The sequence below is a fragment of the Elephas maximus genome, chromosome 25 (genome assembly GCF_024166365.1).
Source record: "Elephas maximus indicus isolate mEleMax1 chromosome 25, mEleMax1 primary haplotype, whole genome shotgun sequence".
Classification (NCBI taxonomy): Eukaryota; Metazoa; Chordata; class Mammalia; order Proboscidea; family Elephantidae; genus Elephas; species Elephas maximus.
In genome coordinates, this window is record NC_064843.1 from 53,200,032 (window position 1) to 53,225,092 (window position 25,061).

General features: G+C 41.2%; 1 protein-coding gene across 13 annotated transcripts in view; it reads right to left on the reverse strand.

The window, feature by feature from the left end:
* Positions 1-20,781, reverse strand: part of TASP1 (taspase 1) — a 353,923-nt gene extending 333,142 nt beyond the window's left edge. For 2 of the 13 annotated variants that reach the window (XR_007515372.1, XM_049868964.1), the window contains exon 1: positions 10,845-14,305. The gene's annotated coding sequence lies outside the window, so the exon portion shown is untranslated. Of the gene's footprint in view, positions 1-10,844; positions 14,308-20,618; positions 20,667-20,727 lie in introns of those variants that run through there. The other 11 variants (XR_007515371.1, XM_049868960.1, XM_049868966.1 and 8 more) reach the window with 9 other exon arrangements.
* Positions 20,782-25,061: the final 4,280 nt, after the last annotated feature.

Below are 25,061 nucleotides of genomic sequence, written 5' to 3' on the forward strand. Positions count from 1 at the left end.
GTGGGATGCAGACTCCAAGTTCTCATAAGACCAGACTTAATGGTCTGACTGAGACTAAAGACCCCAGTGGTCATGGCCCCCAGACCTTCTGTTGGCCCAGGACAGGAACCATTCCCGAAGCCAACTCATCAGACATGGATTGGACTGGACAATGGGTTGGAGAGAGATGCTCATAAGGAGTGAGCTACCTGCATCAGGTGGACGATTGAGACTATGTTGGCATCTCCTGTCTGGAGGTGAGATGGGAGGGTAGAGGGGGTTAGAAACTGGCAAAACGGTCACGAAAGAAGAGACTGGAAGGAGGGAGCAGGCTGACTCACTAGGGGGAGAGTAAGTGGGAGTACGTAGTAAGGTGTATGTAAGTTTATATGTGAGAGGCTGACTTGATTTGTAAACTTTCACTTAAAGCACCATAAAAATTATTAAAAAAAAAAAAAATTAGAGTTGAAATATCTCTGTCCACTTCCATAGAGATTACAGCCTTGGAAACCCTATGGGGTCGCTATGAGTTGGTACTGACTCAACAGCAAGTGGGTTTGGTGTTTTAGTTTTGTCCACTGATAATTACTTGAAGTCATATAAACAAGAGTGGCAAAAAAGAACTCATACTGAGTACAAAGGTATTTTCTTTATCTACCTTGAAGTATTCCTCAACATAATTTAAATATCACTTTCTACTCCCTCCAAACCAAATACTAAGGAGCATTCCAGGAACACACGTGGTGCTGGAAATATCACTGAGCCTTGAGACAAAGACTAGAACAGACTGACACCTGCCTGAGAAGAACCTCTTAAAAAATGAAATTAAAGCTCCATAGTTCAGTTGTAAAACGCAAATGCTAACAAAATTATACGACTAAACCAGGAAATTAAGATAACAATATTTCTGCAAATAATCAATTTTCAAAGAAAGCATTATTTCTCAGGTTCTCAACAGATTAATGATGAGACATAAAATTAAACATAACAAATTCCAAACAACTTATGCCATAAAGTTTCTAACTTTTCTTACCATCACCAGCTCACAAACTTCTACCAATCTCTGCTCTGTAACATTAACCACGCAGAGTACATTTCAGATTATAGAGAAAGCAATCACTCAAAAATCAAAACCCAGATTTTAAAGAAAGTCCAAGAGTGAGGTGGCTGAAACTTCTTTAACACCCAGATCAACACTCTTGCGTATGAACTTGATTTTACTGTTATGGAAAATCTCCACCTTATTTTAAACTGAGAAACAGGAAAGGAAGGGCAATGCTTTCTTTTCCAATATAAAGCATCAAGTGTGACTTAGCTGGCTGCCTAGTCCCAAAAAAGCAGCACTATTCAAAACGTGGTCTGCAGGTCAGTGTTTATTATCAGTACACAAGAGATTACTGTTTTATTAATATGTTAATATGCACATTTTTCAATAAACAGTTTTTATAATTTTTTTCTATTTCCTCATGTTTTGCTTAAAATTATTAAAACAATTTTATCTGCTAAGTCTAACAATAATACGCGCTTTCATTCTTGCCTTTCTTTTACAATTTCATTGTTCAGGTTTTTGGGGTTTTTTTGTTTTCTTTTCTTTTGTTTTTTGTGTTTTACAAAAGTATTGGTCCACAATGGATAGAAAAGTTTTTAAGGTTTATCCTTTACCAGAGCTTGAGAAGCACTGCAATACGGTATTTAACTTCCCTTGCTGTTGCTGTTTTTTTTTTTTTTTTTTTTTTAGGTGCTGTTAATTTCCAAATCAGAGCGATCCCATCTGGCAGAGTAGAACTGCCCGATAGGGTTTTCTAGGCAGTAATCTTCATGAGAGCAGATAGCCAGGTCTTTCTCCACAGAGCCGCTGGGTAGGTTCAAACCACCAACCTTACAGTTAGCAGCTGAGCGCTTAACCACAGCACTACCAGGGCTCCTTTAACTTCCCTTAATTCCTGGTTTAAGAGTCCATTATTTTATTTTATTACATAACACTTTATTCATAGGCAAATACTTATTTTATATATAAGTACAAACAAATATACATATACACACTATTTGGTTAAAATTTCTATATACGTCCATAAATACAGGAAAAGCTTTATTACAAAAGCGTGTTGATTTTGATTAAAGAACAGTAAAATAAACTGCCTGCTTTTGTTTTTGCTTTGCCGTGGTTGCTATCTTCCTAACAACCGTCTTCTTCCAATGACTTCACAAGGATCTGCTTCAGTTTCCTTTATTTTGTTTCTCACAATATTTCTCTAAGATAGGCTATTATTTATTCACGAAAAAGTTGAAGAAGCGGAATTCAAATGATTAACATTTTGTCTTCCAAATGATTAGTGTTTCATCTGCCAGCCACTATATGCCATCACCCTGATCCAGCCAGGAAACGCGCTTGGGCCCACTAGTCTAAGAGCAAAAACATAAGTCAAATGAAAACTCAGGTTTTGGAAAATCAAGAGCCTCAGTTAAAATGAAAACATATCCAAACAGTATACATAGATTATTAGATTTCAAGCTACTCTGACTCACTGTCGTCAGATGTATATTTTCATAAAGAAGAAATTATATCATTTTATATTTAACAGTGAACAAATAAGAAAAAAATAAGAAATTATAACATCTGCATTTTACAGTTAATAAGGTTTTGATGTCAACAGACATTTTAATGTATCAGAGATTTAAAAACACTGCTTCTCAAGCTTGTCTAAGAAGAAATAAAATGTGGAAGATAAATTAATATGCTACTTCTTGAGCAGTCCACTCTCCCTCATCAACTATATTCAGTGTATTTATTTAGCAAACAACATAAACAAACCCCTCCGAAAATGCATGTCTCAAGGTTCTGGAAAAGAAACACAAGTGCACAAGTTATCCAGTATACAACTCTGTCCTCCCTCAATGCTCACTGCAGTGTTTTGTTTTTTTGTTTTTAACTTATTCATTCTTTTTTTTTTTAATTTTATTGTGTTCTAGGTTTTTTTTTTAGGTCAAAGTTTACAGGATAGTTTTTCATTCAAAAATTTTATACACATATTGTTTTGTGGCACTGGTTGCAATCCCCGCAATGCATCCGCACTCTTCCCCCTTTCCCTTTCCACAGTGGGTTCTCAATGTCCATTCATCCAGTTTACCTGTCCCTTCCTGCCTTCTCATCTTTGCTTTGGGGAAGGTGTTGCCCATTTGGTCTCATATACTTGATTGAACTAAGATGCACGTTCCTCGCATGTGTTATTTGTTTTATAGGCCCATCTAATCTTTGTCTGAAAGGTGGAGCTTCAGTTCTGAGTTAGCACAGTGTCCATAGTCTCAAGGGTTCCTCCAGCTACCCTCATACTATTAAGTTTGGTCTTTTTTTGTGAATTTGAATTTTGTTCTACATTTTTCTTCCATTCTGCCCAGGATCCCTGTCAGAGCTGTCAGTGGTGGTAGCCAGGCGCCACCTAGTTCTGGGCTCAGGCTGATGGACGCTGTGCTTCATGTGGTCCATTAGTCTTCTGGACTAACATTTTCCTTGTAGCTTTGGCTTTCTTCATTCCCCTTTGCTCCAGACAGGATGGGACCAATATATGTACCTTAGATGGCCATTTACAAGCTTTTAAGACCCCAGACACTATTCACCAAAATAGGATGTAGAATATTTTCTTTAAGAACTATGTTATGCCAATTGACCTAGATGCCCCGAGACCATGGTCCCCAGCCCTCAGCCGCAGTAACTCAGTCCCTCAAGGTGTTAGGATGTGTCTAGGAAGCTTCTATGAAAGAAACTCAAGGGGACAAGTTATCCAATATACAACTGTGTCCTCCAATTCCCAGTGGTCACTGCAATGTTCAATTAGAAATGAACCAACTTCCATCACAATATCAGTTTTTGTTTAATTCAGAACCCATTAAAGTCTAACTTGCCTTACAAATAAAGGGTTCCAGCAAATGACTGAAAAAAGACAACTTAGAACAAAAAAAGGACAAATGGACAAATCCCAGTTTACAGAAAAGAATGGTTTAAACAGATCAAAAGACGCTAAACTTCATTCAAAAGAAAGCTGCAAAATAAAACTACACTCAAATACCACTTTTTTTACTTAGATTGCCAAACATCAGAAAGTAAGATAACATCATGTTTTGAGGGTACAGACAAACAGGAGCTCTCCTGCATTGCCAGTGGTCACATCAACCAGTACAACCCAGAAACAGCAACTGGGGAAAATCAATAAAAATTACAAATATATGTAACTTTTGATCTGATGATTCTACTTACAAAAAATTTTTCCTCAGATACACTCAAACGTGTAAAATTTCCTATGCAAAAGGCTACTGACTATAAAGGCTGTTTATAATATGAAAAAGGAGTCACTGGGTAGTGAAAATGGTCAGGCATCCAACTACTAGCTGAAAGGCTGGCAGTTAAAGCCCACACTGACGTACCCTGAAGACAGGCCTGGTGGTCTGCTTCTGAAAGGTCACGGCCTTGAAAACCCTATGGAGTTCTACTCTGACACACATGCAGTAGCTGTGAGTCATAACTGACTTGACAGAGCCTAACAACTATAATAATATAAAAAGATAAGAACCAACAATATGTCCAACATTAGGGAACTGGCTAAAAATAAAGTAGCCAAAAAACAATGAGGAAGTTCTTGACATACAGATACGGAATGGTCTTGAAGATATTTTCTTAAATAAGAAAGGCGGTGCAGAAGTGTATGCTGCACCACCATTTGTGTAGGAAGAAAAGGAAAAAAAGAATACAGCTAAATATATACGTAAAGTATACCTCTGGAAGGATATACCCCCCCAAAATAGTACAACAGCAGCCAAGAGAAGAAGAACTGGATGACCAAGTGGTAAAGGTGGGATGGAGATTCACCCTTTTGAACCATCTGAAGGTATACTCACAGGAAAAAAAAAAAAAAGTCATTTATTTAACTAGCTAAGCCCAAATTCAAAAATAGGGCAAGCTGAGGAGATTCTATTTTAAAACTGTAGTAAGAGGAAAACGCAATATTATTCTGAAACTTCGAAACACTCATCCCACCTGGGGAAGGAATAAACAAAAAGCGTGGCCAATGAACAATACTGACCCAAGGGTCGTTTCTTTTATTTCCTGGATATTGAGCTTCTGGGGCCTCCAAACTGAGGAGGAATCACAGTATTGGATCTGTACAGTTAAGACTAGTGAGTGAAAAAAATAAATCATTAACCCCAGATTAACATCAAATATCCCTGTGATATTTTTATTACATTTATAATTGTTCTTACAAATCATGATTTGAAACTGGTGAAGCATATTTATACCAAACTGAAGAACAAGAAAAATATCTTAACACTTCAGTCAAGCTTTGAGGTAACATTCAACACAAAATGTTTCCAATAAAAGGAGATGTATAGGTTTGTTATAGTTTTAGACAAGAAAAAACAATTTTCTGAACCATTTTTATAATGCCTTTATTTCTCATTAATGTTTGAATACTGACATTTTGCAATTTTCTACCAGTAATGATATGAAAACCCATTACGATTATTGCTTCAAAGAAACACAAGAAATGTGTCCATCATCTACAAGAGGTCCTCAAAAAGTTAAACACAGAATTACCCCATGACCCAACAATTCCACTCCCAGTTATATTCCTAAGAGAGCTGAAAATATATTTCTACCCACAAACCTATATATGGATGTTCACAGTGATATTATTTATATAGCCAAAAAGTGGAAACAACCCAAGTGTTCATCAACAGATGAACTGACAAAATTATAATGGTATATCCATACAATGCAATATTATTCAGCTATAAAAATGAAGTACTGACATGCTATAATGTGAATGAATCTTGAAAACAATGGAGGAAGCCAGTCACAAAAGGCCACAATACTGTATGATTTCATTTATATTAAATGTCCAGACTAAGCAAATCTATAGACAGAAACTAGATTAGTAGCTGGAGATTTGGGGGCAAAATGGGGAGTAACTGCTAATGGGTGCTAATGGGTACAAGGTTTCCTTTAGGGAGATAAAAATGTTCTAAAACCAACTGTGGTGATGACTGGACAACTCTGTGACTATATTAAATAGCAGTGAATTATACATTTTACATGGGTGAATTGTGTGACATATGAATTACAGCTCAATGAAGCTGTTCCAAAAAAAGAAAAAAAAACCTGGTGGCTTACTGTTTATAGAGCAACGGGTTTCGGTCTATGCTCACGGAAAAATCACATTGATCAAGGATAAGGGGTGCACAGTCAGTCAATGGAATTGATGTCAATAAGTTGTACACCTGCAAAAAGCTGAATTGGCAAAAGTTGTGTGATAGATATATTTACCAAAAAAAAAAAAAATGGAGCAGCTCCTGAGACCGCTTATGTACAAACAAAGACCCTGTGGATTTTGGTTGCTAGGTCTGGAGCTTTAGGGTCATGGTTTCATGGGACATCCCAGTTAACAGGCCTAACATCATCTTCAGTGCTTCTATTAAATCTTCCAGTTTGTTGTGTAGCATCTGGGGTCTTAAAAGCTTAAGCAGCCATCCAAGGCACAACAATAGGCCTCTATTCACCAGGAGCAACAGAGCAACAAGGAGTCAGGAATAGGAGGAGGAAATGGAATGTGTCGCTAATGGCCCATTAACAACTACCTCCTCTGCCATGAGACCAGAAGAACTAAATGGTGCCCGCTACCACTGCTGAGCATTTTGATAAAGGGTCTACAAAGAATTCTGATTAAAAGGGGGAAAATGAAGAACAGAATATTAAATTTTTATAGAATCCAGATATTCTGGAGCCACGGAGAGTGAATGAACCCGTGACACTACTGCCCTGAAATGATCTTTAAACCTTAAACCAAAAATATCCCCTGAAGTCTTCTTTAAACCAAACAACAGTTTAGCTTACCTAGTAAAGAATGTCTGCCTTGAGCATTGTGCTCTTTTAAAAACTATCTATACAGGATCAAATTGAAAACAGCAACTCAAAAGATTAAACAGGAAATTTAGGGGCACACTGAGTCTGTGTTAATGGGTGAAGAACAATTTGGAAGGGGAGAGTGGGAGTGGTTGCACAACTTGAAGAATGTAATCAATGTCAATGAACTGTACATGCAGAAATTGTTGAACTGGTATATGATCTACTGTGTATATTCTCAACAACAACAACAAAAATATTTGGTTCATATAAGGATACATCTTTCTCTGGTCACCAAATCTAATAGCCTTTTCTTAATCTTCTGCTTGCAACCTTTGAGTCTCTTGATCACCTGCTCTTTTTGGAGGGCATACCAATCTACTGTCCTTCATGGCCCCTCAGATGCCTCCATTTCTGTCCTCTTCCATGGCTGTTAGGAGGACAGTCTGCCTATACAACTCCCATCCAAGTCGCCCAAGCTGAGGCCTTGGGTCCAGAATATTCTCTGATAAGGAGGCTGAGAAGTGGGTCCCTCTCTCTCAGTCCCTTCTCCTTATCAGAGAAGGCTTCCTCCCTGTTGGGAGTACACAGTCACTTTCTCTGTCTCTTGCTCATGCGCTGGCACCGTACAGAGCCTGGCCAACCCCACCATCTCCGTGACATGACTACAGTAGTACCAAAGGGTGTGCCCTATGGGAAAACAACCCCTTGGTGTTTTTCTAACCTCATCTCATGAATCAGAAAATGCAGGCTTACAAAATTGATCTTGTTTATCTTGAGGGGGAGGGTTATTCTTTCTGGTTATGTACCTTCCTCACAGGATGGTTATGCTGTATGCATCTGAACAAAAGACACTCCCCTGTTAACGGGCTGGTCAGGCCAGTCACAAAAAACCACATACAGGTGCACCTGAACAAAGGGCCCTCCCTTTTACACCCACTTGCCTTTCCCACGCAATCTAGCATATATACTCCTCCAGTTTATACTATAAAAACCCCAGGCCCGAGTTCCACTTTGTTTCCTCACCCACAGTGCATCGAGGGGCGGGCATGGACTAAACATCTCACACTTAGACAGCCACCTTTTGGGGGAACCTGGCTCCTGATAAACCCTACTCCGTTTACCATCATCCTGATTAATATGTAAGTAATAAGGGCCTGTGACCACATCAGGGAGCACTGTGATTATTCATTCCAATCAAAAGAGCCATGCACTGTCTGATTTATTTCACTTGTTACATCACAATGACTTACAAACAGTCTGTCCTTTGGTTTATTCTTGTCTCCTTCAGCAATTTCACCTACTACCAACATTTTAAAATTATCCCCTCAGCAAATCACAATTACTCTTTATCCTGTCTCTTGAGCTCTAGCCACAAGTTTTCCAGAAAGTTTTTCCCCTAAGTATCTAGCTCTTTCCTCATTACTCCTTATTTTTCTTAATGTTGTTGTTAGCTGCCCTCCAATTGGCTTCCGATTCATGGTGACCACATGGAATTGAACTGTTGTGACCTCAGGGTTTTCACTGGCTGATTTTTGGAAATAGATCACCAGGCCTTTCTCCCTAGCCTGTCTTAGTTTGGGAGCTCTACTGAAACCTGTCCAGCATCATGGCGACACGCCAAGTCCTCACTGACAGACAGGTGGTGGCTGCGCGTGAGATCCACCGGCTGGCAATCGAAGCCAAGTCTCCTGTGTGGAAGGCAAGAATTCTACCACTAAACCATAGTAGTACCACCATTTTCTAAATCCCTTTGATGGCATCTTGGACTGTGTCATTTCCAAATCCTATAAATTTCCTCCTCAAGCGTTTAACTTCCTTTCCTCTACTGCCTTCACCCTTCTTCAGCCCATATACCTCTAAGTGTAAATACTATAAAAGTATTTTAACTTTTCTCCCCAGATCTAGGGTAGCATAAAGCAGCCATCTATAAATGGCTGCTACAATAAGTGTCATAAAGGTCAATGCCAATCAAAACAAAAACATGTCAAAGGACACGGACAGTAGATAAGAGAGGAATATAAATGAGATAATCAATTTTCAAAAAAGGATATTCAAAGAAATGCAAATAAAAATGAAATTCTGCTAAACCAGCTCTGCATTGACACCATAAACTGATTTAACTATTTTGAAAAGGAATTTGTCAGTAAGCATCAGGAGCCTTAAAATGTATAATTTTGTATAAACTATCTGCAAAGCAATGGGTTACTCTTACATATGGCCTTTCTGGCCTTGGCATTATATCTGTGCCACAAATAACTGGTTGGGCCTCAGCCTGCTCTGTGCTTGGTCTATTTTACACACCGTGCAGGGTCTAGTCAGTTTAACAAGCAAATAGGGTGGGTAAAATCACCCAGTAAGGATTAAGTGACCTTGAGAGAATTGGTCAGTTTATGGCCTGGCTGGGAAATTGATAAGGAGCTTGCTCATATAAGCAGCCAACCCAGCAGAGGTACAGAGACAGGCAATGGGAGACAGACGGAACCTTCTAAGAGAGCTGTAATACAGATCTAAAGTTGTGACACTGAAGACAGCACCAGACTGTGGCAGCAGTACCAGCAGCAGCAATCACAGCACTGGAAGGCAGTGGTGTCTGCTGGCCCAGAGAGAGAGAGAGCTGAGCGCCTTCAGGCGAGAAGCTTGCTGGCAGAGCGGGGCGCTTGTCAGTGGAGTCATAATAGCTACAACACTTGCCCGAGCACGGGAGAGTCCCTGAAAGGCCCAGTGGAAGAGGCAAGGCCCAGCGGGGCCCAACAACCAAGAGAAGAGCCACGGGCTGGCATAGCCAAGAGAAGGCACAGCATGCAAGCACAGCCAATAAGGAGCTGAGAGCTGTCCTGGTTGGAAGCTCTCCTGACTGACAAAGTTGATCCTGTCTCCTAAGCTGTATCCTATTGCTTCCAAGTTGATGCTGATCCCAACTTGTAGCCTGTTACTTCCCTAATAAACCACATAACTGTGAATATGGTCTGTGAGTTGTGTGTGGCCACTGCAGTGAATTATCAAACCCAGCAGAGTAGTAGAGAGTGCTGTGGGGGGTGGACAGCTGGGGTCAGAAATGGTGAAGAAGTTGGAGAGTAGAGGTATGTCTGACCTCTACTTCAAAAAATCAGCTTTGTGCTGATCCTGATTCTTATCAGTAATGAACTTGATGATTTCTTGTGCTACATTATACTATCTTTCCAGAAATACGCATATAAAAGTATAAATTAGTTAATACAGACATCAGTAACAGAACTATGGAAACCTAGAGGGAGACTGAGGGGCAAGAATAAAAAGGATACTTGATTTTCACCTAATAACCTTTTGCATTTGAAGTTTTGCCTCTGTGCTATCTACTAAAAAGAAAAGATAAAAGTCAGCCATTTCTGAGACCAAGATAAATGTAAATTAACTTGATTATTAAGGCCAGGATAAACTCAAAATAAAATCTAGTACTTTTGCTACAGAGACTATGATGGTAGTAATTTAGGCTTTTAAATTTTGATCCCATTTTTCTCAAAAATTTTATTTTTATTTTCCTATTACATCAGAACTGGAGGTTCATTAACAACCTGTGATAGGTAGACGACACAACCTTGTCTGTTGAAAGTAAAGTGGACTTCAACCACTTATTAATGAAGATCAAAGACTACAGCCTTCAGTATGGATTATACCTCAACATAAAGAAAACAAAAATCCTCACAACTTGACCAATAAGCAACATCATGATAAATGGAGAAAAAATTGAAGTTGATAACAATTTCACTGTACTTGAATCTACAATTAACACCCATGGAAGCAGCTAGTCCAGAAATCAAACAACATATTGCATTGAGCAAATCTGCTGCAAAAGACCTCTTTAAAGCGTTAAATGCAAAGCTGTCACCTTGAGGACTAAGGCGTGCATGACCCGAGCCATGGTATTTTCAATCACCTCATAAACACAGAAAGGCTTGACAATGAATAAGGAAGACTGAAGAAGAATTGATACCTTTGAGTTGTGGTGCTGGTGAAGAACATTGAATATACCGTGGACTGCCAGAAGAACACACAAGTCTGTATTAGAAGAAGTACAGCCAAAGTGCTCCTGGGAAGCAAGGATGGTGAGACATTGTCTCATATACTTTGGACATGTTATCTGCTTGGTAAAGCAGAGGATCAGCAAAAAAGAGGAAGACCCTCAATAAGATGGAATGCACAATGGGCTCAAACACACCAACGCCTGTGAGGATGGCATAGGGCTGGGCAGTGTTTCATTCTGTTGTACATGGGGTCGCCAGGAGTCGGAACTGACTCGATGGCACCTAACAACAACAACTCCATGTGATGATGCTAATTTCTTTTTTCTTTAAACCATCTAGAAAACTATCACATGTCCGGGTAGGTACTTGGTGCTGAAGTTTTTCACTCAAGTTTTGCTCAGTCTTTTAAAAGCAGTGAGGGCAGAACGGGAGTCACGGAATACATCCACCTTAAAGCAAAACGGAGTTCCCAGCTTGTGTAAACAGTTATGTGCTCAAGTACTATCTGAAAGGTTGGCAGCTAAGCGATTAACTACTGCACCATCAGGGCTCCATCCCAACAAACATAAAAAGTCAATAATCACATGAAAAGATGTTCAACACCATCAGCCATCAGGGAAATGCAAATGAAAGCCACAGTGAGATGCCACTTCACAACTACTCCAAAAAAAAAAAAAAACCAAACTCGCTGCCCTCGAGTTGATTCCGACTCATAGCAACCCTCTAGGAAAGAGTAGAACTGCCCCAGAGAGTTTCCAAGGAGCACCTGCTGGATTTGAACTGCTGACCTTTTGGTTAGCAGCCATAGCTGCAGCACATATCCACTAGCCACTAGGGTTTCCTCACAACAACTAGGACAGCTATAATCAAAAGGGTTGTAAATAACAAGTGTTAAGGAGGACGTAGAGAAATGGAAACCCTCATACGTTGCTGATGAAAATGTAAAATGGTATAGCCACATTGGAAAATAATCTGACAGTTCCTGAAAAAGTTAAACACAGATCAACAAACAAAAATCAGTTGCATTTCTATACGTCAGCAATGAGAAATCTGAAAGGGAAATTGTTTTTGCTGTTGTTGTTTTTAACTGTACTTTAGATGAAAGTTTTCAGAGCAAATTAGTTTCTCATTAAACAATGTATGTATTGTTTTATGACACTGGTTGCTACCCTCACGACATGTCAACACTCTCCCCTTTTCAACCTTGAGTTTCCCATTACCAGCTTTCCTGTCCCCTCCTGCCTTCTCGTCCATGCCCCTGGGCTGGTTGTGCCCATTCAGTCTCATTTCGTTTTACAGGCCTGTCTAATCTTTGGCTGAAGGGTTAACCTGAGGAGTGACTTCAGTACTGAGTTAAAAGGGAGTACGGGAGCCATACTCTCGAGGTTTCTCCAGTCCCTGTCAGACCAGTAAGTCTGGTCTTTTTTTTTGTTAGGGGGAGGTGGAGTTGTGTTCTACATTTTTCTCCAGCTCTGTTTGGGACCCTCTAATGCGATCCCTGTCAGAGCAGTCAGTAGTGGTAGCCAGGCACCATCTAGTTGTGCTGGACTGGGAAAGAAAAACTATGGTTGTTGTTGTTAGGTGCCATCGAGTTGGTTCCGACTCATAACAACCCTATGTACAAGAGAAAAAAACACTGCCTGGTCCTGCATCATCCTCACAATCATTACACTTGAGCTCATTACTGCAGCAACTGGGTCAATCCATCTCATTGAGGGTCTTCCTCTCTTTTGCTGACCCTCTACTTTACCAGGCATGATGTCCTTCTCAAGGTACTGGTCCCTCCTGATAGCGTGTCCAAAGTGTAAGTCTCACCATCCTTACCTTTAAGGAACATTCCAGCTGTACTTCTTTCAAGATAGATTTATTCATTCTTTTGGCGGTCCATCATATATTCAATATTTTTCTCCAACGCCATAATTCAAAGGCATCAATTCTTCTTCAGTCTTCCTTATTCATTGTCCAGCTTTCACGTGCATATGAGGTGACTGAAAATATCATAGCCTGGGTTGGCGCACCTGAGTACTTAAAGTGACACCTTAGTACTTAAAGTGACATCTTTGGTTTTTAACACTTTAAAGACATCTTTTGCAGCAGATTCACCCAATGCAAGACATCATTTGATTTCTTGATGGCTGATTCCATGGGCATTGATTGTGGATCCAGGTAAAATTAAATCTTTGACAACTTCAATCTTTTCTCCGGTTACTATGTTGTTGCTTATTGGTCCAGTTGTGAAGATTTTTGTTTCCATCATTTTGAGATGTAATCCATACTGACAGCTGTAGTCTTTGATCTTCCACAGTAAGTGTTTTAAGTCCTCTTCACTTTCAGCAAGCAAGATTGTGTCATCTGCATAATGCAGGTTGTTAATGAGTCTTCCTCCAATCCTCATGTCCCATTCTTCTCCATACAGTCCAGCTTCCAGGATTATTTGCTCAGCATACAGATTAAATAAGTATGGTGAAAGGATACAATCCTGATGCATACCTTTAGTGAAACAATTGCATGTTTAATCTAATTTAATCTAAGAGAATAAATAATAAAACCCACTGCCATCGAATCAATTCCGACTCATAGCAACCCTATAGGACACGGCAGAACTGTCTCATAGAGTTTTCAAGGAGCACCTGTTGGATTCAAACTGCCGACATTTCGGTTAGCACTTAACCACTGAACCCCCAGGGTTTCCAAGAGAATAAAATACCCAGGAATAAATTTAACCAGGGATGTGAAGGACTTATACAATAAAGGCTATATAAAACACTGCTGAAAGAGATAAAAGAAGACTTAAATTAATGGAAAGATGTCCCATATTCATGGATTGGAAGACTTAATATTGCTAAGATGTCAATACTACTGAAGTGATCCATTGATTTAATGCAATCCCAATCCAAATTCCAGCAGCCTTCTTTACAGAAATAGAAAAACCAATCCTCAGCTTTATATGGAACAGCAAGAAGCTCCCAACAGCTAAAGCAATGCTTAAAACATACTATACAATTATAGTATGATTTTAAAATATACTATACCACCTGCTAGTGGTATAACAATAGACACACAGACCAATGAAAAAGAACTGAGAGTCCAGAAATAAACCCACATACCTATGGTCAGCTGGTTTTTGAGAAAGGTGCTAATTCCATTCAACAGAGAAAGAAAAGTCTCTGCAATAAATGGTGTGGGAGAACTGGATTTCTACATGCAGAGAAATCAGACAGGATCCATGCCTCACACCTTACACAAAAACAAATTCAAAATGGATTAAGGTCCTAAAAATGCAAATTAAAACCATAAAATTCTTTAAAAAACAAGCACAGGCAATGCTCTCAGGCCTAGCTTTCAACAATGAATTACCTAATACAACAACAAAAGCACAAACAGCAAAAGACAAAATAAATGGGATCCCATAAAAATTAAAAACTTGCTCATGAGAAGACTTTACGCAAAAAAATGAAAAGACAAGCTACTGACTGGGAGAATATCTTTGGAAACCATATATCTGACAAGAATATAATAACCAAAATATACATAAAACCTTGACAACTTAACAACAAAAAGACAAATAACACAAACATAAGATGGGCAAAGGACTTCAACAGTCACTTTATCAAAGAGAACATTCAAATGGCCACCAAGCACATGAAAAGATGCTTAACATCATTAGCCATGAGACAGATGCAGATCAAAACTATAATGAGATATGATTTCACTACCACTAGGATGGCTAAGATAAAGAAAAATTTAAAAAATAAAAACAGAAAAATGTTGGCGAGTATGTGGGGAAATTGGAAACCTTATCAGCTGCTGGTGGGAATGCAAAATGGTACAACTCTTGTGGAAAACAGCGTGGTGGTTTCTCAAAAAACTAAAAATAGAACTACCATATGACCCAGCAATTCCACCCCTAGGTATATACCCAAAACACTTGAAACCAGAGACTCAAAAAGAGACTTGTACAACAACGTTCACTGCAGTACTGGTCACAATAGCCAAAAGGTAGAAACAACCTAAATGCCCATCAACAAATGAATGGATAAACAAAATGCAGTATATACATACAATACTACCCAGCCAGTAGGAGAAATGAAGTCTTGATACATGCTACAGTATGAATGGAGCTTGAAGACATTACGCTGAGTGATATAAGTCAATCACAAAAGGACAAATACTGCATGACCTCACTTATTGAAAAAGACAAGGAAAGGCAAATGTACAGAGGCCCAAGTTTATTAGTGGTTACCAGGGGAGGGAGGGAGGGGGTTAACAGTGATGGAAAAATCACACTGCTTAAGAGTAGCGTTGTACAGCCAGTTACCGTAATTGCTGTCAATAAGTTGTACACCTGTAAAAAGTTGAACCGGCAAAAGTTGTATAACACATTTACAACAATGACAAGGAAAAAAAAAAAGTAGCTGCTTAGCCTGCTTACGTACGACCAAATACCTCATGGGATTTGGTCCCTTGGTTTGGAGGTTTAGGGTCATGGTTTTATGGGACATTCCAGTTAATTGGCCTAATAACATGTTTAGTGCTTCTGTTCTATCTCCTGTTTTGTTGCATACTGCCTAGGGTCTTAAAAGAGGCCATCCAACACACAACGATTGATCTCTATTCACCTGGGGCAACAGAGGAAGAAGTAGAGTCAGGAATAGTGGGAGGAAATGGAATGTGCAGCTAATTGCTTCCATGAACTACTCCCCCTTTGCCATGAGAGGAGAAGAACTGGATGGAGCCAGGCTGCCATTACTGAACATTGTGATCAAAGATTCCATAGAAGAATCCTAATCAAAAGGGGGGAATGCAGAACAGAATTTCAAATTCTCATGGACTCTAAACTTTCTTGGGTCACAGAGAGTGGATGAACCACTGAAACTACTGCCCTGAGATAATCTTTAAACCTTAAACCAAAAATATCCCCTGATGTCTTCTTAAAACTAAACAATAGTTTACCTTAACTAGTAAAAAATGCCTTTTAAGACCTGTCTACATGGGATAAAACTGGTAACAGCAACTTGAAATATCAGATAGAAACCTTAGGGTGGGGGTGAATTTACATTAATGGGGGAGGAACAACTCAGAAAAGGAGGATAAAAATGGTTGCGCAGCTCAAAGAATGTAATCAATTATCACTAAATGGTAGATGTAGAAACCGTTGAACTGGTGTATGTGTTGCTGTGTATATTCTCAACAATAAAAAAATTTTTTTTAATGCAAAAAAAAAAAAAGGCGGCAGCCCTAAAGATCTACTTCTGAAGAATCACCCACTGAAGGCTCTGGGGAGCATAGTTCTGCTATGACATACATGGTGTCACCATGAGTCAGAACTGACTTGAGGGCAACTGGTTTTAGAAAGCTATAAAAGGAAGACAATTCTGAGAAACAGCCAGACCTTCAGCAAGAATCTGATAGCACACTGGGGAAAGGTGCCCGGCGCCCCTGTGGCTGGATCACACGGCGCCCCAAAAGTAATCAGCTGCCGTGGAGTAAATTCCAACTCAGGGTGACTCCATGTGTCTCAGGGTAGAGCCGTGCTCCACAGGGTTTTCAGTGGCTCTGATCTTTTCAAGGCCTGTCTTCCAAAGCACCTCTGAGTAGATTCAAACTGCCAATCTTTCAGTTAGCAGCAGAGCACTTAACCCTTTGCGGCACCCAGGGTCTGCTCCTACAGTCTAAACAAAGAGCAGCTTTTCTCCCAGCACAGATTCCTTCACAAGACTGTTCACTGCCTTCTACCTCACTCACAAGGCACACAACAACCTTGAGTATAGTAATTAATCATGACCCCTTCTGGCATGTTAAAGGGCAGGTGGAGTGTCCCTGGAAATTTTCTGATTAATTATCCTATGAAGGACAAATGGAGCCCTGGCGGAGCAGTGTTAAGAGCTTGGCTGCTAACCAAAAGATTGGCAGTTCGAATCCACCAGGCACTCTTTGGAAACCCTATGGGGGCAGTTCTACTCTGTCCTATAGGGTTGCTATGAGTCGGAATGGACTCGACTGCAATGGGTTTGGGTTTTTTTCTTTCTGTTTTTTGTTTTTTTGGTTTAGCTGTTATTTTAGGTTTTTGGTAGGTTATTTTTTGGGTCTGGGAACACCCAGAAATGTTTTCCATATAAATTCATGGTTTCTTCGTTTTATGACATTTCAGCTTATAAAAGGTTTCATCGGAACACTCTACTTTCAGGTAGCAGGGGAAACCTGCGTGTCTATATATACATGTGTATACATATATTTTTTTTATACGTATATACGTATGCATACATACACATGTATACATGTATATACATACAGAATGAGAGAGTACAGGTTCTGTTTCTCTGGAGAACCCTGAATGATACACTATTAACTTTGCTTTTTCCTTAAATTTACTGTAACTACAACATAAGCTAGATGGGGGCAGGGACTTTTGTCTGTTTTGTTCACTGACTGTATCCAAGCACCTAGAACAGTGCCTTAAGGTAATCAGCATTCACCAAAACTTTGTCAAATGAAGAATGAATCAGCCTCCTCAAAGGCACAAAAGGAGTCATGGAGAGGGGTCTGCTCATCTCTGTTATGGATTGAATCGTGTCCCCCCACAAACATGTTGCAAATCCTAACCTCTATGCCTATGGTTATAATCCCATTTGGGAACAGGTTGTCTTTGTTATGTTAATAAGACAGGATTAGTATAGGATATGTCTTAAATCAATCTCCTTTGAGATACAAAAGAGATTAAACCCAAGCTAGCAAGCAGAGATGGGGAAAGAGACATACCAAGCCACATGAAGATTACCAAGGAGCAGAAGCTCAAAAGAGACAAGGACCTTCCTCCAGAGCCAACGGAGAGAAAAAGCCTTCCCCTGGAGTTGGTGCCCTGAATTCGGACTTTCAGCCTCCTAAACTATGAGAAAATAAATTTCTGTTTGTTACAGCCATGCACTTGTGATATTTCTATTACAGCACACTAGATAACTAAGAATTTGGTACTGAGAGTGCAGTGTTGCTCTGACAAATACTTAAAATGTTGAAGTGGCTTTGGAATTAGGTAATGAGTAGGAGCTGTGAGTCGGAACTGACTCAATAACAACGGGTTTGGTTTGGTTTTTAATAGTAAAAGCCTACATTGCCTTGGAGACTTGGTAGAATTATGGACGTCAAAGGTAATTCTGGTGAGGGCTGAGAAGGAAGTGAGGAGAGCCACACGGAAAGTCTGTGGTCTTAGAGAATACATAGGGCACCAGCGACAGAACACTGCTAGAAATACAGACGTTAAATGTGCTCCTGGTGAAGCTTTAAAGGAAAATGATGAAGGTGTGATTGAACAATGGGGGAGGGTGAGGCTTTTCATGCAGCAGCAAAGAGCTTATCTGAATTATGTTCAAACGTTGAGTGGAAGGTAGAACTTGTAAGTGATGAACTTAGCTATCTGGCTGAGGAAATTTCGAAGCAAGATCTTAACGAAGCCGCGTGGTTTCTCCTTGCTGTTTATTGTAAAATGCAAGAGGAAAGGGGTGGACTGTGCAAAATGAAAACAAAACTTAAAGATTTGCAAAAGCCTGTTGTATATGCTAAGGACGTATGTCCTAGAATGTTCACCAAGGAAACCGAAAGAAAAGAACCACCCCTGGAACACCTGGGAGGTCAGTTCCAGCAGTACTGTCGGAAGGAGCACAGAAAGCAGATCTGCCTGACCCCCAAAGGGTGGGACCACGGCCTTTGAAGTGTCAAAGGGTAGAGTCACCACCTCCTAGGTTTCAAAGAGGTGGGAAATGCAGAACAGAATTCCAAATTCTCATGGACTTTAGACTTTCTGGAGCCATGGAGGGTGGATGAACCCCTGAAACTACTGCCCCAAGATCAACTTTAAACATTAAACCAAAAATATCCCCTGAAGTCATCTTAAACCTGAACAATGGTTGAGCTTAATTAGTAAAAAAAGGTCTGCCTTGAGCATTATGTGCTTTTAAGAACTATCCACATGGGATAAAATTGACAGTAGCAACTCAAAGATTAGATAGCAACCTTGGGGGACAGTAGGTTTATGTTTATGACAGAAAAACTCAGAAAAAGAGGATGAAAATGGTTGAACAACTGGAAAAATGTAATCAACATCACTAAACTGTAGATGTAGAAACTGTTCAATTGGTGTATGTTTTTCTGTGTATATGCTCAACAACAACAAAATAAATAAAATTTGGAAGAAAAAAGTTAAATAATCACATGGCTAAGCAACTCTACTCCTAGGTATATGCCCAAGAAAACTGAAACACACACCCACACAAACACTTGCATACAGATGTTCACAGCAGCATTGTTCATAATACTCAAAAGGTGGAAACAACCCAAATGTCCATCAGTGGATGAATGGATAAACAAAATGTGGTATATGCATATATCAAACCAAAAAACCCATTGCCACTGAGTCAATTCCGGCTCATAGTGACCCTATAGGACAGAGTAGAACTGCCCCATGGAGTTTCCAAGGAGCGCCTGGTGGATTCAAACTGCCAGCCTTTTGGTTAGCAGCCATAGCACTTAACCACTAAGCCGCCAGCGTTTCCATAGCCATATAACAGAATGTTATTCCGCAATAAAAAAAGGAATGAAATATTGATACATACCAGAGCTTGGATGAATCCTGAAAACATTATGCTAGGTGAAAGGAGCCATGCACAAAAGCTCATGAATTGTATGATTCCCTTTACATGAAATGCTCAAAATATACAAATCCATAGAAAGAGAAAGTGGGTTAGTGGTTGCCAGCAACTGGGGAGTGAATGGGAAATGACTCTACGGGACACGGGTTTCTCTTCCGGTGATGAAAATGTTCTGGGAACAGTGCTCATGACTGCACAAGCACTGAAGAGTACACTTTACAGGAGCGAATCCTATGGTATGTGAATTACAGCTTAACTTAATCAAAGAAAATGATCTATCCATACAGTGATGTGGTGTACACAAATTACCCTTTTTAGTTATAAATACATTACACATACACTATGACCTGAAGTGGGTTAAGAATATGCTACAAAAAAAAATTAGAAGGAAACAAATCAAAATGCTAGGTTGGTGGAACTATTGTTTCGTGGTCTCTTTTCTAAATATTTCCAGTTATTATTTAAAAGGCATGCGCTACTTTTTGTAAGGGGTGTGGGGAGCTTTATTTAAAGCAAACAAAAAGGGATACAATTAAACTCCCAAGTGTATCAATAAAAAGCGGATCTCAGTCAAATCGTCCCCAAAATACCTTTTCTTTACCCTCCCTTAGAGATGCAAGTCCAGTTGAACTCCCTCCTTCCTGAGCTAACATGCCCTCCAATTCCAGCGATCCTCCAGCTCCTGCTGTCCACCGTCCCCTCCCTTCCAGTTGCTCCTTCCCCATCTTTCCAGTCCCACCCTCCTCCTCTGCCTGAGCACTAAATGCTAAAGTTCCTCGGGACTCTAACCAGGACTACTGCACCACCGGGCTTCCCCGTCCCCAACCGACCACCCAGGAAGGAGTAAGGCGCACATCCTCGTGTCTCCGCCAGCTTGGGAGCCGGCAACACCCACAACCCACGACCGCAAGGTGGGTGAAGAGCTGCGAGGCTACACACACACAGTCCTCCCCTGGTTTCCGGAGGAAAGAGGTCGCCAACCCCGACGCAAGGCTGGGAGAGGGGCCAGCGCGGGCCCCACGCGCGAACGAGACTTGGGGACCAGGGACATCCCGGGCCCGTTCCCCCAACTCCCCCCCGAGCAGGGGGCGTCCTGCGCACCGCCCTTCTGGCCCCGGATAGGACGTCCTGGCGGCCGTACGGGCCCGGAGACAGGGAGCTGCCAAGCCGCGGGAGAGGCACGGACAGCGTGAGAAAGAGGGACACTCACCCGCGTCAGCCCCGAGCCCTCACAGCACCGGAAGTAGTCATCCGTCCGTTGCCAGGGTGAGGAAGCGTAGGGAGTGACGTCACTGTTTCCCATTGGTCACGTGCGGGACCACGTGGCCGGAAGCGGGTGTTCACGCGCTGCTCTGACTCCGCCCGCTGCTTTAGAGCGGCTCACCTGGCCGCGGAGTTGCGTAGGCTTCACCTGTGGCCGCGTCCTGAGCGGAGCAAGTGCCATGGCTTTCCCTTCCCAACCCTCTCAAGGAGCCTGGGGGATGTGACTTTATCTGATAGCAGTGATTGGCCGACTGATAGGGTGGAATGAAATGAAATGAAAATTGTTAGCTGCCTTGCAGTCGGGCCCCCAGCTAATGGCTACCCCATGCACAAGGGCACAAAACGCTGCCCGGCCCTGCGCCATCCCCATGATCGGTTGTGGATTGAGATGCCACTTGACAGCTTTAATTTCATTTACTGTTTGCAGCCTTTCTATAAAACCAAAAAAAAAAAAAAACCGAGTGCTGTCGAGTCGGTTCTGACTTATAGCGACCCTAGTCCCATTTACCTTCTTCATTCTAATTTTCTCATGAGGATACAATGTACAATAAATACATAGGTAGGATTTCAAATTTCATATTGCAATTAACCTTTCAGAAACTATCTTTTGTCAAGTATACCAGAGGGCAGTTTACCACCTCTTGCACCGAAGGCTTCATACCACAGCCCTGCCAGAGAAAGCCGGCACTGACTGGAGAATATCCTCACGGTTCAGGACAACTTCAGTATCTCCCAGTTGGCCAACCTTATCTTCCATGACCAGTCATCTCCCATCTCCCCACCCCCATAACTAGCTTGGATTCCTAGGTTTTATTATGTAGATTGGTGCTTCTTTTTTTTTTTTTTTTTTCTTTTTCTTATTTTTCTACCACTGACTGTGGATTACATAGCAATAACCCAAAAAACCAAACCCAGTGCCCTCGAGTCGATTCCGACTCATAGCGACCCTATAGGACAGAATAGGACTGCCCCATAGTTTCCAAGGAGCACCTGGCAGATTCAAACTGCCAACCCTTTGGTTAGCACCCGTAGCACTTAACCACTACACCACCAGGGTTTCCTACATAGCAATAGTAATCATTTATTACAGAGTAATAGTAACCATTTATTACATAGCAATAGTAAATGGAGCAAATTTTGTTACCTGTAAGTGGGATGCTGCCATAACTAAAATAAAACAAAGTGCTGGCTCTGGGACTAAGTGAACCATCAAGGCTAGGAAGGGAGCCTAAACGAGAATGTTAGCAGAAGTCTAAAAGGCCTTGTGGAGGCTGTCAGTGAAGGCTTACAGGAAACTAAGAAAAATGGGGACCCTGTTACACAGTGCCAGAAAGTTTGGCTCGAGACTTTAGGGAGCAGGCACCATCCCTCCCCATTGTGCCCCTTCTGAATCCCTGACCCACAGAATCCGTGTACATAATTAAATGGTTGCTCTTTTACACCATTAAATTTGGAGTGGTTTTTTACACAGCAGTATTAGCTGGAACAGGCAGGAATAAAAGAAGAATGTTAAGGTTTTTTAAATGCATAGATATGCTCTCTCCCATTTCTTGGACAAGGAGGCCTGGTGCTGCAATCCTTAAGAGCCAGGCCATTCAAACCCACCCAGTGGCTCCAAGGGAGAAAGACCTGGAGAGCCGCTTCCTTTAAGACTGGAGACCCTCTGGAGGCCGTTCCACTCTGTCACATTGGGTCGCTGTGAGCTGGAATTGACTCCATGGCACCATTTCTTGGACAGTGTTGTTACCCACTGGATCCCAGAATTTAGCAGGCTTGTAACAAGCATCTCCCTATGCTGCTTTGCATGTCTTTATCTTGGGTACCCCACCCAGACACTTCATTTGCCATCCTCTAGTGGCTTAATGCTGTTCAAGTAAAAGTAACAAAACTCCATCTAACCTGCTTTGGACCCAATTTTTCAAATTTCTAAACTGTGTTGGGTGCAGTTGCTCTCAGATCCTTTGAAGTATTGAGAAGGAACAGTTATCAATTCCCTCAAAATGTTAAATATAAAAGAAAGTTCTCTAATTCCAGAAAAATCTGGTGAGCTCTCTCCCTTGTATCCCTCTCTAAATCCCAAACAGCAACCAGCTGAGAAGCTGCTTGTCTTATCTCAAATAATAATGTCTGCTGTGTCTTGAATCTGGCATTGCATAAAGGTAGTAAAATGTATTCGTTTTCAATTACTGCGTAACTAATTACCACACAATTAGCTCCTTAAAACAACACTAATGTCCTGTCTCACGGTTTTTGCGAGTCAGGTGTCCAGGCACAGGTTACCTGAATCCTCTGCTCAGGTCTCATAAGGTTGCAATTCAGGTATCTGCCAGGGCTGCAATCTCATCTGATGATCAGGGTCCTCTTCCAAGCTCATTCAGGTTGTTGACCAAATTCAGTTCCTTGCAGTGGCAGATCTCATGGAAGCATTCATCTTCAAGATCAGCAGGAGCAGGCCACTCTGACTTTTCCACCTTCTAAAGGACTTACTTGATTAGGTCACAGCTGCAGGATAACCTCCCTTTTAATTAACCCAAGCTCAGATGGTTAGGAACCTAGTTATGGGTGGGATATTCCATCATATTCACAGTTTCTGCCTTCACTCAAGGAGAGAGATTATGCAGGGCATGTGCCTCAGGGGATGGAAACCCTGGGGGCCCAAGGGCCATCTTAGAATTTTTCCTACCACAAGGACAAATGAAAGTTTCAATGATAGATGAACTGCAACAACCTTGCAAACAAACCTATGGTCCATAGCTGTTGGTTTTGCCTGCCCAGCACTAAATCCCCCTTGTTCTGGTAATAGCACCCCACTTAGCTACACTTTCAGGAATTGCCCCTCTCCGCTTGTATCCAGTGTTAGCGGGACTGTCAATAAGGATGCTACACCCTTGCCTGACAAGTGGTGGACAAGTGACCCCCTAAACCAAAGATGCTCTTTGGCTGGAATTTGAACCTTGGCAGGAATAACTCAAAGGGTGAAGGCAGTGGGTGTTCATCCATCCAGCCAATGCTACCAGATTCCCAGCTGCTGCTTGGGTGCTTGTCTTCTTTCAAAGTCTGATTCTTCAGCTTTTCTTTCAATTAACTTTAGTGTACTTTCTATCCTTCAAACAAATTCCTTTTCCCTTGCTTAATTCTTGAAAAACCTGAACAAGACAAACCAGATTTATTTTTTATTTTTTATTGTTGCTAGTTGCTATCAAGATGCACAATAGAATGAAATATTGGCCAGTCCTGTGCCATCTTCACGCTATCTGGTATGTCCATTGTTGCAGCCACTGTATATTTTGAGAGCCTTCCAACCTCAGGGGCCCATCTTCCAGCACTGTATCAGAAATATGCTGTAGTGATCCATATGGTTTTCAATGCCTAATTTTCAGAAGTAGATTGCTAGGCCTTTCTTCCTAGTCTCTCAGTCTGGAAGCTGTGCTGAAACCTGTTCACCATGGGTGACACTGCTGGTATCTGAACTACTGCTGGCATAGCTTCTAGCTTCACAGGAACACACAAGCCACCACAGTACAACAAACAGACTGATGGTGGATGCCAGAGATTACTTGATGCCAATTTCAAGTCCTGATGACAACAAGGACATCCTCTGACCCCTGACAAAGACTCAAAAGGCTACTATTAAAGGCAGCCTAGTCTCCATTTCTGTTTTCACCCTTGTTGCCCGTCTGTCTGTCTGCTAGGTATATGGCCACCTATGCAGTAATCCCTTATTCACAGGAAAATATAAAAGCTTTTCCTGAGCAGTCAACTGTCCTACCAGTTTGTTGTTTAATCAAGCACCTTTTCCCTCAGTCGCCTAACTTTGCTTTCTTTTTTATTTAATAATAGTACCTCCCTCTCTGATAAGGTTGTTGTGAAGATTAAACGAGACCTACTAACCAGAACCAGTGTAAGCTTCTCACCAGCTTTCCCTGACCACCTTATTTTAATCTGCACGTGCATCCCTCTTCTAGCCTTCTCTCCCTTGCTTTATCTTTGACACATTGCCTCATCTAAAACCAAACAAAAGCAAGCACTTTACCACTACAGAGCCATGGTGGTAGAGTGGTTAAGAGATCAGCGGCTAACCAGAAGGTCTGCACTTCGAATCCACCAGCCGCTTTTGGAAACCCTATGGAACAGTTCTTCTCTGTCCCACAGGGTTGCTATGAGTCAGAACCGACTCAATGGCAATGGGTTTTGGTTTGGTAACCACTATGGCTCTCTAGCCCCATCTAACCCTGTAATTTTTTCTAATTTATTTTGGTGGCTGACTATCTCTACTGCCAT